Below are 15,900 nucleotides of genomic sequence, written 5' to 3' on the forward strand. Positions count from 1 at the left end.
GTATGTCTTGCGTACATACACATACTTATAAAGCAATATTCTAAATATGTGTACATAATAGTTCAAAAAGTACTCTTTTTTTTTAGATAAGGGTAACTTAATAGTTCAAAAAGTACTCTTACAATAGTTCAATATATTCTAGCAATGAATACATTACACAAAATCAAACATAATATATTCAAACTTTTACAACAGTTCAAAAACTCTTCATCATCCACTTCAATGAGATCAAATTGACTTGTGGCGACTCTTCAAATTTGATCACCTCCATTTCCCTACACATTTAAAATGTACAACAAAATTAGATTGCAGCAGTTATAGAAGAGGCAAGAAGTCCAGATTGCAGCAATTCCATATTGCAGATTACAAACTGCAGATTTTTTGAGTTCACTTTGCAGATTTTGAGGCAAATTAAAACCAAATTGCAGATTGCAGATTGCAGATTACAGTTCCAAATTAATTCCAGATTGCAGATTACAGTTCCATATTAATTCCAGATTGTAGATTGTAGATTACAGTTCAGGTTTGCAGATTTATTGAGTTCCAGCTTGCAGATTACCAGTGTCTAAATGATCGTGGATAAGAACAACCAGTCGATTTCATCCAAATATTATCAGCTCGAATGAGCCTAGAAGTCTAGATGTTTTTAAGGAACTTCTAACTCCCCATACACATTTTAAGTCTAGATGTTTACTAAACCTTTTTGCTTGGAGTAATCTCTCTGATGTAACTAACTTAGTAGATCTTTTGGATTTTTACAGACCAAAGAGAGAATCTACTACGAGGACCATGACAACGAGCAGTAAAATATTATGTATTGAGTGACATTTTGTAGCCTCACAAGCATCAAATTCTGAAAGAAATATGTTACCTGAGGTCGAAGGATATGATCCATTTCCAGCATTATATCCTCAAGCAAACAACCTTCATCACGACCTTTATAGTGAGGAGAAGATTGTTGGCATGCAACAAATCATAAGAGCGTGGGTACGTGGGGAATGGATCACACCTACAAAAACCAGTCAGCATCATTATAGCACCTTTTAATCAGAATAGAACTTTATAAGGTATAACTAATTCATAACACCCTACCAATCATGAAAAGTCCCTATAAGACCCCTATCATAAATGGCAGAGAGGGTGTTGTTCATTGTTATAGGAACTACATTCATCACCCAGATCGGCCATGTATTGAGAGCAACTGCAAATCCACCAAGGGAAGCACTCATGTCCATTACATTAAGTATTTATTTCTCGTTTACATCCATCAGTCTCCAGTAATGGCGAACTTGATCTTGCCAATAGATTGTATCCGCTAAGAACTTTTCTCGATCAATACCTGCAGCAAACAGATTATAACATGTTTAAGCAAGCATTCTTTCCCCAAAAGAAAGTAAAAAATAATTACTCATATACGTTTACCAATGTTAAAAGAAAATGGCTTCAAAGTTTATTTGGATCTCAGTTGCATTCTTCCTAACTACATCTAGTTGATCTATTACTTTCATCAGAAGTATATGATCATGACTAAGATTCTTGTAAAAATTTTACCCATTATACTATAGTTTTATGGTACCATATACATTAGAGGGAACACTCATAGTATGAAAAATAAAGGTGTTACTACAATCCTAATTACTGTTACTTATACTAAATGAAAAAAGGGTGTTTTTCTCACTCGTGATTACCAATCTGAAGGGATATTTTAGAAGACTTATTTGAAGGAATATAAGACTTTACATTGTATTACATTTTCATTCATTTTAAGATTAATGCCAAAACTAAACAACTGGGCAACAGAATAATCAATTAATTGAATGAACACCAAGGAAAAAAATTAACAAACCTAGCCGACTAAGACTTTGTTAATACTCTGAAAGACGTTGTGGCCGAGGCGATAGTTTCTTTGTATTAGATGATGTGTCACTTAGGGTAATACAGTTCCCTCAGAGGTGTTTTCCATGATGGTTTAAAATCATCCTGAGAATCACAGATGTTTACAAGTTTCTCCTTTGCATTATGCTGGAGACATGAATTATTTTCTTGTTTAATCCAAATTGTTGTTTGAACTTCCCGTGCAATGAGCTTCCAGCACATTCCAGAAGTTAGATGTACTAATTTGTCCCATATCTGTGGAAAATCCTTATCCTAAGTTGGTGGAGCCGACTAGACAAAGTATCCATCTGATTTTAATAGACTGTTCACTTCATTGAGTGGAAAACCATCTGCACCAACACCTAGGAAATTAGCGAATGAACACATGGACCTTTTTATCCAAACCGAATATTTACCATGCGTACATGACACAGAGCTACCAAAGAATTCTCATGCTATGTTGCTTGGACTCGTCAAAAATACCAACATGTGTGTATTGGATCTTCCGAAAGCTATGCATTACCTGAGGATCCGACACGGTGCAACAATAATTTTGGAGGGTCCAAGTAACATAATTCTCATGTAGACTATGCAGTTGTCAAGAATGGAATAATAACAACATCATGCTGAAATGTAAACTATGTGGTCATACCATATGAAAAAGGTATATCGCGTAACTTCCTTCTTTCACCATGAAGAAACAAAGTTATGTTCTTAGTCTGAGACTCTGAGCTACGACAATTTAATAGTAATGAGAGTTTGTTAAGTAGACTTCATTAATGACTAGAATTATTTAAGAGTTTCAAGACTATTACCAAATGGAAAGAGGAGCTACATGTGCATAGTAGAATGATAGGCAAACAATGGCATTTGTCTTTCAAAATCAGATGGATGCTATCCTATGCCTAGAGGACAGGAATCTTCGAGAAAATCCAAAGTGTGATTGAGTAATGAGGACTTGTTTTGTGAATGTACATTAGCTTTGCTTTTGACATGATAACGAATTCCAAAAGTACAATTTTTGAGAATCTAAATGTCGTTTCAGTAATGAATGTACAGGATGTAGGAAGCCAAATATTCACTAAAAGTCTCCAGAGTTCATCTCAAAGAAGTAACATATAGTAGAAACACATTTAAGTTTTAAGATTTTCCTATATAATGAATGCAGAGCTCACCATATTCATGCCAATCAACTCGACATCTGGAACAATGCACCATCTCAAAAGAGTTGCTAGGATATGGCAGCTGTTTTATTGCTATAGCAGATATTGTTGCACCGATTCCTCGTTCCAAAGCAAACTGAATTTGGTTCTCATGACCATCTTTAGGAGCAAAGGACATTGTTTATATACTTAAAGGAAGAAGATAGGCAGAGAAACTGGCAACACCACAACCAACATCAAGCACTTGAAATACCCCTGCAGATCGTAAGTCACCTTTCTCATTAGTTGTCATATCTCATAACCTGCACCAAATAAATAACTTAATAAATGAGATACATGAAAACATATATGTCCACCATATTGAGACTAAGTCAAACCTAAGAAGAATAGATGAATATCATGAGCGACAGATTTGGATGAAGTCTGTTTAGGTTATCTGAGAATAGACATCACATGATATGAAGGGTCTGTTATTACCACGACATGTGAAACGGTTACCCACGTCACAGATTTCTATCATGTGGCACACTGAACTAGAAACAGTAACTAAGATGACAAGCAGCTCAATCTCTCAGATAATTACCATTTTTCTATAAAAATCAAAGTCCTAAATCAGATTCAGCATAAAAAAACAGAGACGGTAAGGAAAATAGGTAAATGAGTATGTAAGACAATACGATTATGAAATGAGTAGTATGAGAACTTTGGTTAGCTAACAACCATTAATTACTTGCACATCCTTGTAAAACTTTCAATCACTGAATATGTAATGAAGGATAAGCCAGGCAACAGAAACATTGGTAAAACTCGCAATGTCCTCATTTTCCTGTTCAGGTCAAGGGATCGTGTTGTCATGATAGCATAACCCACTGCAATAACTGGAACATTGAAATAGCCGCAATACGACACCCATAAGACTAGTAAACATATAATGTACATGTGATGATATAATAAGCAACTCAAGCAGTCAGACACCCATATAACATAAATGATACACACTGATTATCAATTGGCTACATAATAACCTGCATAAGTAACATCTGCAACAAGTGCAGGCTTAATATAATTTAAACCACCAGGATGCCCAAAAAAAATCTAATCTGTAGATAGTATTCGCAATAGTTCCATGTAAAAATTTACAATTACATCTGTAGATAGTATTCAAAATCTGTAGAGTAGCTACTTACATTTGACGAAATCGGTATCAGGTTGAAGAGAATCATAGGTATCGTCAGCTTCAGCTCTTCAGTTCTTCAGAGAAAGACGACTTAGCTTCAGCTGGTACATTCAACATTCAAGAGAAGAAAAAAACTAGCTAGACTCCCAAAAATCAACAAAATTCGTATCAACAACACAAAATATCAAAACCCTAAGTTAAAATTTAGACTTTCAAAGATACACAAGAATATCAAAACCCTAAAGCTAGAATTTAGGCTTTTAGAGATAGTATTTCTTACCTGATAAACCCTATTTCAACAACCCTAAATCTTTAAAACGTGAGGCGTGTTCATGTGTGAAGCATTTTGTTCATCTGTGAAATCCGACGGAACAACTCTTTAACAAAGAATCTGTGAGGAAATTCATGTTCTTCAGCTCTTCAATCTTCAACAAGGAATCTGTGATCAATTTTGACAAAAATCTGTGAGGGAAATTGTATTGTTCTTCAGTTCTTCCGAAAAGCTAATGTTGTTCAGTGAGAGAAAATCGTGTTGTTCAGTGAGGAAAGTAACGAATTTTATTCTTATTTGGGAGAAAACAAGTTTTAATATTTTATTAATTATTTTTTTTGCCCAATAAAAATTGGAGGGAGAACAAGTTTTGATGTTAAAAATGTTGGAGGGAATATAATATTTTAGTGAAAACATTAAGACCACATTTGTAAAGTGTTGTTTTTACAATTATAAAAATAGGGCACTTTAAAAGTGTGGCCATATATGTAAATAGTTGTTGCCAATTATATCATACTATAAGAACACTTATAAAGTGTAGCTTATACCATTAAAGAATACACTTTACAAGTGTTGCCAATATTATCGTAGCTAAAAGTTAAAAACTTGGGCTACGCTTTAAAAGCGTCCCCAAAAGTATCTTAGGCAACACTTTAAAAGCGTTGTCCAGAATTAGTGTGGCAATAGGCATAAACTGTTGTAGTGTTAGTTGTTAATTGACTACAAACCTCCATTGATAATTGACATTCGTGTCAACCTCTTTAATTTGTTATGTTTTACTCCATAATGTTTTTAGTTATGGTTAACTCTTGCATGTTCGCGCTTAACTCTTAACACTCAAAAACCGCTCCCTTGGGACTCGACCCCAACCCATTCGGTTGGGTTATATTATTGCATGTGATCGTTAATACTTGAATTGGAAGCTGTGTCAATTGATTACGTCAAATATCAAAATGGCGCCGCTGCCGAGGAGTGGTGTTATTTGAGAATTTTGAGTTGAGTTGAATCTTGCTTTTGTTAGTCGTAGTTTATTTACATAATTTTTAGTTTAGTTTTGTTTGTTTATGTGACTATTTTATGAAGTATTAGTGTGAAGGACAACAATGGCAGCCAAGTAGGCCATTAAGACAACATCGGAAATCACAACGATATCCAGGAGCCTTATGCTAATGACCCCCATCTTATGGGCAGTATTGGTGCCATTCGCTTGCCTCCAGCCGAAGGGAATGCGGTATGTACATCACGAGTACCATGTTGCAACTCTTGCAACTAAAGGGGCTTTTCAGTGGTTTGGCTCATGAGGATCTCATGAAAAACTTAGAAACCTTTTAGATGTGTGCGGACCATTCTCTTTCAAGAATATCTTCCAAGAGTCGGTCCGGTTAAGGTTATTCCCACTTTCATTGATGGGAGAGGCGTGCAAGTGGCTGGCTGAATTGCCGCGTGACTCAATCACTTCGTGGGAGGAATTAGTCATCGCATTTAATGTGCAATTTTCCCTCCTTCAAAGATGATGACTCTTCGGGACAGTATTCAAAGCTTTAAGCGTCTAGAAGGGTAACCTATACATGAAACTTCGTTGTGGTTCAAAAAGTTGGTGCTTCAATGCACAACCCATGGCTTGCCCGACAATGTGTTGCTGCAGTATTTTTACCGGAGTCTGGACTAAGTAAAAAAGAGTGTTGCGGACAAACTTTCTATGGGATGTTTGATGAAGCAACCTTACGCGATAGCTGCTCAACTTTTAGATGGAATGACTACCATAAACATGGTGTGGTACACTCGTGAACACCACGTCTCCCCTCTCACATTTAAGCCAACTAAGGAGCAGATGGAGAAAGATCAAGAGAGAGACCAAAACATGGCCAAGATCATGACGCGGCTTGACATTTGATCTAAAAATGTCATGGGGGATGGTTCCCGTAGTGTCAATCCCGTGGGGGTCGCGTGTGCAAATCCTGACGAGACAAAGTTTGAAGCCTTGTATAATGAGGTGATCAATTTTCTAGGCAACCAAGGCAGTGATTATCTTTCAAACTTCCCTAGGGAAGGTGGTAACCAAGGTTGGCCTAGAGAGGATAATTGTAAGGATCGTGACAGAGAATGGAGAGACCGAAATCCTAACTAGAAGGATGTGGAGAAGGACATGTATGTGCCTCCCCATGAGCGCCAATAGCCGAAGGATTCGTAATGTGGTAGGTCTGATCAGGATATGCTCTCTCGTATCCTCACCCAAGTTGAAGGTTCAGACATGTTTTTAAAAGAAATGAAAGAAGATGTATCTACCCTTAGCAAGACCGTCATTTCCCATTCAGTGTCGATCAAGCAGTTGAAGACCCAAATAGGACATATATCATCACATCTCAATCTGAGACAACAGGGGGGCTTTGCCTAGTGATACTATGGCTAACCCTAAGAATGAGGTTTGAAGGTGGACTTGCGTCGTGCCACCATATTAACTAAGTTGTTATTTGGGAGGCAACCCAAAACTCTGTTTATTGCTTTTGTTTGTGATTTGGTAAAATAATGGTGTGTTGATTGTGCAGGTGGAAGTGTGGAGAATGTTCGAAAAGCGCAGGTTGGCGAGCTACAAGTCAAGTCAGCGAATAGCCAAAAAGGCCGGCGACCCTGACCCAGATCGCTATTAGACTCAAGGTAATTTAACATTGAAGTCTGTAAAATTCAGCAAGCCCTGGAAATTATTAGTGAATCGCCGACCATGTCGGCGAACCCGAAGAAGACCATCGTTTGGACTCCCACAATAACTGGAGGTCTGCCTAGCATTTCAATCTTCTTGTAGTCAACACCAAAGGTTGGTTTTCTATTCCTCGAGTTGATCTTATAAAAAATTGTGCTTATTTGCAATTGATAATATCGAGTTGTTTAGTGTTAGGGCTCTCTGATATCTTTCCCTAGTAGTTGTGACTGTTGAATTCCCGTAATTGTATGCCTTAAAATGGATCCTACCTTAATATCAGTAGTGCATGCTTAGATTTTGTTTTCAGAGGTTGCAAATGGTTGATTTCGAGAAGCAGGTTAAAAGTAGGCACGTTGGGTCATTTGGCGAGCTGCGTCGAGCTCACCGAATCACTCTACAGTTCGTTTAAGTTCCCCATATCACCGTTACTTTCAAGTTTTGTTTAATGTTGGATTCCTTAACTTTTGGCAAAAAGCTTGAGATCGCCAAAAGCACTCGACGACTAGCTGAGAGTCTTCTTGATCGCTGTTTTGTCTACCCTCCTCAACCCTTTTTGCACTATAACTTTCGGTGAGACTATTTTGATTCGCTGAAAACTTTCGGCGACATGCCGAAGTTGTTTCCACATCGCCTTCTTGCTGCAGTTTTTGAGCTAATTCCTTCGGCGAGCTCGAACTAGCTCACCTAAGAAATTCGGTGAGCTCGAACTAGCTCGCCTAAGAAATTTGGTGATTCACTATCTGGTTTGGCGAGTTTGTCTGCAATTGTTCTGCTTTGCCTTTGTCTAAGTTTTTCTAATTTATATTCAAGACTTTGCAGACATGACTAAATCAAAATCTGCTGAAAAAATAACACCAGCCCAAGAGAAGTCCAAAGGGATTGCAATAAATAAGAGGTCGCTACGTCGAAAGGCAAAGCCACGAAACTTCCCACAACTAGTGGAAAAGGCAAGGTCAAGAGGCCCACTTCTAAAAGGCAGACCATTACCCTAGACCCTAATATTCCTTCATGGGCCAGGGGATTTTGTAGAGCGGTGCTTGTCTTTTTGGCAGACTCACACTCAAAAGACATTGGTGAATTTGGCACTGTTGTTCCCCCCTGAGGTGATCTCTAGCACTGATGCCTTGGCTAATAGTGAGACATCGTGAACTGATGCCCAGACAGATGGAGCGACTACGTAGACAGGATCCTCTTTTTACCTCCCTCTCTGTTTTGTTGTATTTCACTGTTGGATAATTTGTATTTGCATTTGAGGACAAATGATTTTTATTTGTGGTGGGGTGAGGCCCACCTTTGTGTATTGATTGTGACTTTAGTTTTGTTATATTTCGGGCTATGAGCTAAATTCGTGTTAAACACTGCTTTTTGTGGAAGGTTTGAGCTTGTGGCTCCGTGCTTTTAATTGCAAATGATTTTTGACCCTTCCAAAAAAATTTGCCACCCCTTTTGTGTTAAATGTGGCCGTTCTTTCACAATTTTGAGTACCGATTCCTATCAATACCTGGTGACTTAAATAGTGCTCATAATCGAACGAACATGAATGTGCGGCTAAGACGAGGCCAAATGAAATTGCATAGACAATATGTGAACTCTTTGCATCTCTTTGTGACTAGCCTATTATCGAATTGAATCTCTTGTGATTAACGTTGCACACTAGGGAAAGTGTGGAGTCTTGTTTGACTTCAGTGTCAATGCCTTGTGTGATGAGCTTACCATGAACTATGGATGGTGAATCCTATAATTTTCCCCGTTGGTCCAGTTGACTAAGTGATGTAAACTCTTGAGATGATCTTAGGAAACTTTAAAGAGTGTGATCTAATTTAACATATACCTCTTTCTTGGCATACCCGGTGAGCGTGTGAACCTCTTTTGAACACCCTTTGAGCCTAAACTTTTTCTTGGAAGAAACTTGATGAAAACATAACCTTTCTCAACCCATTACCCATAATCCTCATGATTTGTGGTTTGTTTGAATAGCCAACTTAGGACAAAAGCCTAACTTGGGGGTATGGTGAAATGAGATGGTAAATCAAGAAGTGCAAGAAAGTCCCTTTTACCCATGGTTTTGAGAAAAATGGAACCTCTCCATATAAAAATAAATAAAAAAGACAGAAAAGAAAGAAAAAGAAAAAGAGTTAAAAAGTTGTGGAATAAAGTTGTGAAAATACAAAGAAAATGGGGTTTGCAACTATCCATGAAAAGTGAATAATGGGACAACTTAAGAGCACGAATGTCAATGACGAATAAAAGGAAAGGAAGTGTTGTTCACACCACATTTCATGAGGACTATAGCTATTGAGCCTAAAAGACCATACCCTTACACTCAACCCCATTACAATTCTTGAAAAGACTAGTGTGATGTTGAGTGAGCTGAAATAAGTGTTGATTGGAAAATACGGGCAAACCTATGGGTGAAATCATGCATTGTGTTCATCTTTGTGAGTGTGAGCGTTGCAATTGATTGCAAAGCCTTTAAATTGTGAACCATTATGTGTTAATATGGAATAATTCTTTGTGTGAGGGAATTTGAACACTTTGGTTGAGCTTGAACTTGTATTTGAAGCAAGTATTGTGAGCTTGAGAATCTTTGGTAATGGTATGTCACAACTTGAATCTTTGAGTATACAATTGATCATTGAACGAGTAAGTTGAGTCTTGTATGTACATTCATGATTGAGTTTTGTGTAGCACTGTTTGAGACACCCTTTTTGAACTGCTGAACTTTAGTTTTATTTGAGGACAAACAGAAGTTTAAGTTGGGGGTGTTGATGAGTCCACAATTTGGACTTATTTAGGGCTATATTTTGATTGAATTAGTGTTCTCAAATGCATATTTTGTCTTGATATAAATCCTTAAGTTTCAGGTATATGGAGTTTAACGCAAAGCATGGACATTACTTGGAAAAAAGGAACAAGGCGGCTGAAAAGATGAATAAAAGAAGGCACGAGAATTGTTGAATGCATTAGGCAAGATGCCGAATGGCCTTAATCTCTCCTAATATTCCAGTGTGCTGAGCCCTGAAGGAAAAGACCAAGTCATCGGTTAAAATGAGCAGTCGGCGTGTCGCCAAACAGTTTCGTGAAGCAGTACTATATCACCCAATGATTCAAAACGCAAAGATGTTGAAGGCAAAAGATTAAAGGGGATGAACCAGATCAAAGGGTGGATCGCCGAGTGCATCGGCGATCCCGAAATTGCGCCGAATGATCCGTTGCAACACAAATTTTAAAAAATTATAATTACCCATATAATTTTGTAGCTTAGTATGAAGTAGTATCAAATTATTAATGTATTTTGAGACATAGAATATTTCATTTGGAGTTCTTAGAGTTTTTGGGAGACATTCTTCTTGAGCTTGAAGATTTGAAGACTTCCAACTCCAATAAATTGGAAGTCGGTGTTGGAGATTATTCATCCTAGACTCGTTTGAAATGAATATAAATCATACCCTGTTGATGTTATTTCAATTTGGTATCATTTTCTTCCCTTTTTTCCTATGTGTAGCTAAAACTCCAATTCTTAGGGTGTGAATATGGGTTAAATTTATTGTTGGGTGTTGCTTATTGTTAATCTATTCGCTGTTGAAATGTGATTTCATTTAGTAGTTGTGTTTGAACTTAATGAGATTGTAGCTTCAAATACGATTTCATCTTAGTGTTTTGGCTTGCTCGAGAGAGAGGTTTTAAAAGTAAGAGTACTAAATCGATAGCCGGTGGTTATTGGGTCGTCATGGGTTTAGCTCAAGAGAGTGAATCCTAGGCCTTCTCCCACACATTCAACTCGACAGGGTGAATGGACTAAGGCGGAGGTTGTGCTTAATTGCTGAAACTCAGTGTTCAAGAGAAATCGAGTTGATTCGGGGTAAGTTGCTCGAGAGAGAATTTACCCCCACTAAAGTCTAGCTTAGTTACAAATGGTCAGCAATTTACTATCAGTAGCATTTACACGATAGTATATTTTATCCCATATTCCTATCACATCCCAAGAATCTCGTCTCCATATTCATATCTTTATATTTTTGATGTTTTTAGTTGTTAATTGACTACAAATCCCCCCCCCGCCCCATTGATAATTGACATTCGTGTCAACCTCTTGATTTATCATGTTTTTACTCAATAATGTTTTTTGGCTATGGTTAACTCTAGCATGTTCGCGCTTATCTCTTAATTCTCATAAACCGCTCCCTTGGGACTCGACCCCAACCCTTGGTTGGGTTACCTTACTATTGTACGATCGTAGACACTTGAATTGGAAATTGTGTCAGTTGATTACGTTAAACATCACAAACCTGTGATGAAGTCCATATTGATCATCTCAAACTTCCATTCCAAAAGCTTCTTCCATGATCCATTCCAAAAGCTTCTTCCTGAAGCCACAACACATCTTTGTGGAATCCGAATGAATAGAATATATGGAACTATAAGCTTCTTCCATGATCCTTTCTTAGAGTTCATCCACCCTTGGTTCACACAACCTACCTTAATTACTCAATACACCATTTCCCCCTCGTTCAAAAACCATTACTTTTCGCTTCTGAACATTTGCCTTCAATTCAAGAAAAATAGGATCTTGGTATTGTTTCTCCTTAACTTCAGACACTATTGATAATTCAGCCCTATTCATCACCACTACTCCTCCCTCTCTAGAATCCACTAGTCGAACTCCCAATCATGCAAGTCTATGCACATCTCTTGCTAGCTCTTTCTTCTCTTCCTCAAAATGGGTGGTACTACCCATAGACAACCTGCTCAAGGCATCAACAACAACATTAGCCTTACCTGAGTGGTAAATAACACTTATGTCATAATCCTTGAGTAATTCTAACTACCTCATTTGTTTGAGATTAAGCTCTTTTTGACTAAACACATACTGAAGAATCTTGTGATCGGTGAACACATCCACATTAACACCATAAAGATAATGGCACCATATTTTCAAAGAAACTACTACAACAACCAACTCTAAGTCATGGGTGGGGTAGTTCTTCTCATGAACTTTAAATTGTCTGGAGGTGTAAGCTATAACCTTGTCATTCTGCATCAATTCACAACTAAAACCAAATCTAGATGCATCACAATAAAAAACAAATCCTTGCGTACCTTTTTGTAAGGTTAATACTGGGGTGAGACGCTTGGCCAAATAAATCCCTTATAAAGGAGATCTTTCCACTGCTCTTTTAGCTCTTTCAAATCTGCTGGATCCATTCTCTATGTTGGAATAGATATAGGACGAGTATTTAGAAGAATGTCTCTACCGAAGTCTATTTCTCTCTTAGGAGGGACTCCGGGAAGATCATCAAGAAAGACTTTTAGAAACTCTTTTACTACTGAAACTGACTAAATAGAAGGTATCTCAACACTAGACTAATTAACTCAGACTAAGTGATAGACACACCCCTATGAAACTAACTTTCTCGCCTTATGGTATAAAATGAAATAACCCTTAGGCATTGCTGAATTGCTACTCCACTCTATAATTGGCTCATTAGGAATTTGGAACCTCACAACTCAAGTCCTACAGTCAATGGAGGCATAACAGGCATGAAGCCAATCCATACCAATAATGACATCAAAATCTACCATGTCTAACTCAACTAAATTAGCCATTGTATTCTTGTGATTGATGGAAATGACACAATCACGATATACTCGCTCAGCTAGAATTGACTCCCCAACAGGTGTAGAAACACAAAAAGGTTCACTAAGTTTCTCAAAAAGAACATCAAAATTATTTGCAACATAAGAAGTAACAAAAGATAAACTTGCTCTTGGGTCTAGCAAAGGATAAACATCAAGATTAAAGACTTTGATCATACTAATGACAACATCTCGAAAATTATCTTGCTCTTAATGGCCAGTGATCGCATAAAGATAGTTTGTTCCTCCGTCAGTACCAAAAGTAGTTCCTCTAGGTGTAGCCAGTCTCGTGGAGTAACTGATAAAGATTAGGCTCTATTTCCCTGATTCACATTACCTTGCCGGTTCTTAGGACACTCTTTCATAAAGTGACCCTCTTGTCCACACATGAAACAACCTGTAGAGACATCGCATCACGTACCTGGGTGGGTCCTACAACACTTAGCACATGCACGAGCCCAGTTACCTCCTTGTGCCAAACTACCTTGAGATGTGCTGGGAATTCTGACTATTATACTCACCTTTGTTTCTGTGTGTAGGTGCACTAGCAAATGATGGAAAAGGTCCCCTTTGCTTTTGTTTGAAAGAAGACCGGTTCACATTATTTCTCTGCTGCCCGAATTCATTCCCTGTCCTTGCTTTCTTGTTTCTAAACTCCTCCCTGTCTCTCAGCTTCTCTTCCTCAACCTGGTGCACGTAGACCATCAACCTTGATATATCCATGTCACCAATTAGCATCGCTTCCTTGCCATCTTTGCTTGACACACGGGATAACCAAGCAACAAAAAGACTCATCCTGCTTCTCATATACGCAACCATCTCCGGGGAGTATCGGGAAACTTGGGTGAGCTTCAAGTTGTACTCATGAACACTTAGTGAATCTTGCTTAAGAGTGAGAAATTTTTTTACCTTGGCCTCTCTCAGTTGTCGGGGAAAGAAACGCCCCAAAAAGGCCTCCTCAAAATAAGCCCAACTCGCAAGTGGTGCTCCGTTAGCTCTACCCTTCTTCCACTGGTCAAACCAAGTCCTAGCAACATTCTTTAGTTGATATGCATCTAGTTGTACTTGCTCAGCATCGGCAACGTGCATAACCTCAAATACCTTTTTCAGTTTCTCAATAAAACTCTACGGATCCTCAGTAGTTCTTGAACCAGTAAAACTTAGAGGTTTCATCCTTAAGAACACTCGGATCCTCGAAGTATCAGTCACTTATTGTCTAGCTTCTCTTTGTTTCCTTACCTGGTTAGTTACAACTTGGCTTAACATTCGAATCGCTTCCCTGAACTCAACATTCATGACTTTACCTTGGGGTTGCACTTCTCGTGCATTAGGTACCCCTTGCTCCTAAAATTTCCTCCTAGCAAGACGACCTCAGATAAGTCTTCGTGGAGGCATGATTAACTGAAACAAAAGCACAAGCACGAATTAGAAGAAAAATTTTAGAGATCAAACTCTAACACACAAAATGAGTATGAAAGAAGTGAGGTAATTTCCCAAGTGTTCCAGCCTCCTAATTATAGATGTGGTGCACTTCACATCAATAACTAGGACTCTATAGACACAACTTCATAGACTCCCTAGTACTCTTGAACTCTGGCCTCTAATACCAAGTTTGTCACGCCTCGAGCCTACACGCTTGGCAGGACTGGCACTCAGAACCATTGCTGGACCCAAGAGAACCCTTGGCCTGACTTACTTACTCAGTAAAAGACTCTAAGCATTATTACAATGATCAAATGCACTTATAAAACAACGGGCTCAAATTGAACTCAAAACGTTTAAGGAGAAAACATTCAACTAGCCATAAATGGAAACTTAAATCTTAACATAAGAAATAACAATGTAAAAACAACTGGATTACTAATAGTCTATGAAGCCTTTAAAACAAGGAGGGAAGTCGGCATAAGACCCCCGATCATCCTAACAACAAAAGTGCTGACGCAATGTAAAAGGAGTCTTCGTGAAAGCAAAGAGGCACACAAACTAGCTCTGAGTGCTCAAGTGGATCAACGAGGCAATGGATGTTGATTCTGGTTACCTGTGTCTACATCATAAACTGATGCAGGCTATATGGCATCAGTACATTGAATATACAAGTATGCGAGGGGAATGCTAAACAAGACATAAGCTTGAAAAGAATCTGAAAAGAACACTTACCTTGGTAAAATTGTACTCAACTTATGAATAACTCAACTGAAATGAAAAGTAAAACGACAATAATGGTACAGTTGTACAACATATTTAAGACAGTAGAAGCAACACAATTTGTTAAAGAGATACAAAATATCAACTCTGTTTACATGTAAAGTAATATAAAACTGTGGGAGTTTCTCTAACCGACAACTACCACTATGAGCCTAAGTGATGATACAACGTCATGCCCCCTCTACCAGAACCGTCTTATACTTTGTCATCATATATAATTCCTTAAGTAAGTGGATCCACTAGTCTATGCTTAAAAGCACTAAGGAATCATCTAAAAAGTATGATCATTTCTACCCATGATGGCTAAATGGTTTATGGAGACTTGAGTTATTATGAACTCCCATTGCCATATCGGTGCTCAACACTACTCCCAAAAATATACTTAGCTCATCCATTTTAAAAAGAAAACTCTTTCTTTGGTTTGAGATAATTACTCAAACCGTAGCTTAAAGGCTCTCTTGGAAATTGGTGTTTCCTTTCTTGCTCAAATATGAAAATATTTTTAACTCTTGTGAATACTTAGTTCCCATATAATCTTTGAAGAAATGAACTTGTACTCTTATTCTTTAGTTAACTCAAAGCATAAGTGTAACACTCCGACTTTTAAAAATGTCTAAATTAACTCGTATCTTCATGGAAAGACCAGGAGGGTGAGTAATAAATTAAAAATGATGTGTTATGTGATATTTTAAGTGTTCAAGTGTGGTATCTCAATTTTTGAAGTTAGGTAAGTGACAAAATAAAAGTTGGCGAAAGTTACTGTAAATTCCTTTTTAAAGATTTATCTGAAATTTGAGTCAAATGTCTCAGACGTTTCCACCCAATCTAGTAAGAGATATGGTTCTCGCGAGGCATGATATCGAAGATCTACGAG

General features: G+C 37.8%; 1 pseudogene; it reads right to left on the minus strand.

Moving 5' to 3' along the window:
* Positions 1 to 251: 251 nt before the first annotated feature.
* LOC125823535 (probable methyltransferase PMT7) lies at positions 252 to 13,640 on the minus strand (annotated as a pseudogene).
* Between the last annotated feature and the right edge of the window lie 2,260 nt (positions 13,641 to 15,900).

This window comes from Solanum verrucosum, unplaced genomic scaffold, assembly GCF_900185275.1.
Source record: "Solanum verrucosum unplaced genomic scaffold, falcon-dt-bn FXZP01000012.1, whole genome shotgun sequence".
NCBI classification, from domain to species: domain Eukaryota; kingdom Viridiplantae; phylum Streptophyta; class Magnoliopsida; order Solanales; family Solanaceae; genus Solanum; species Solanum verrucosum.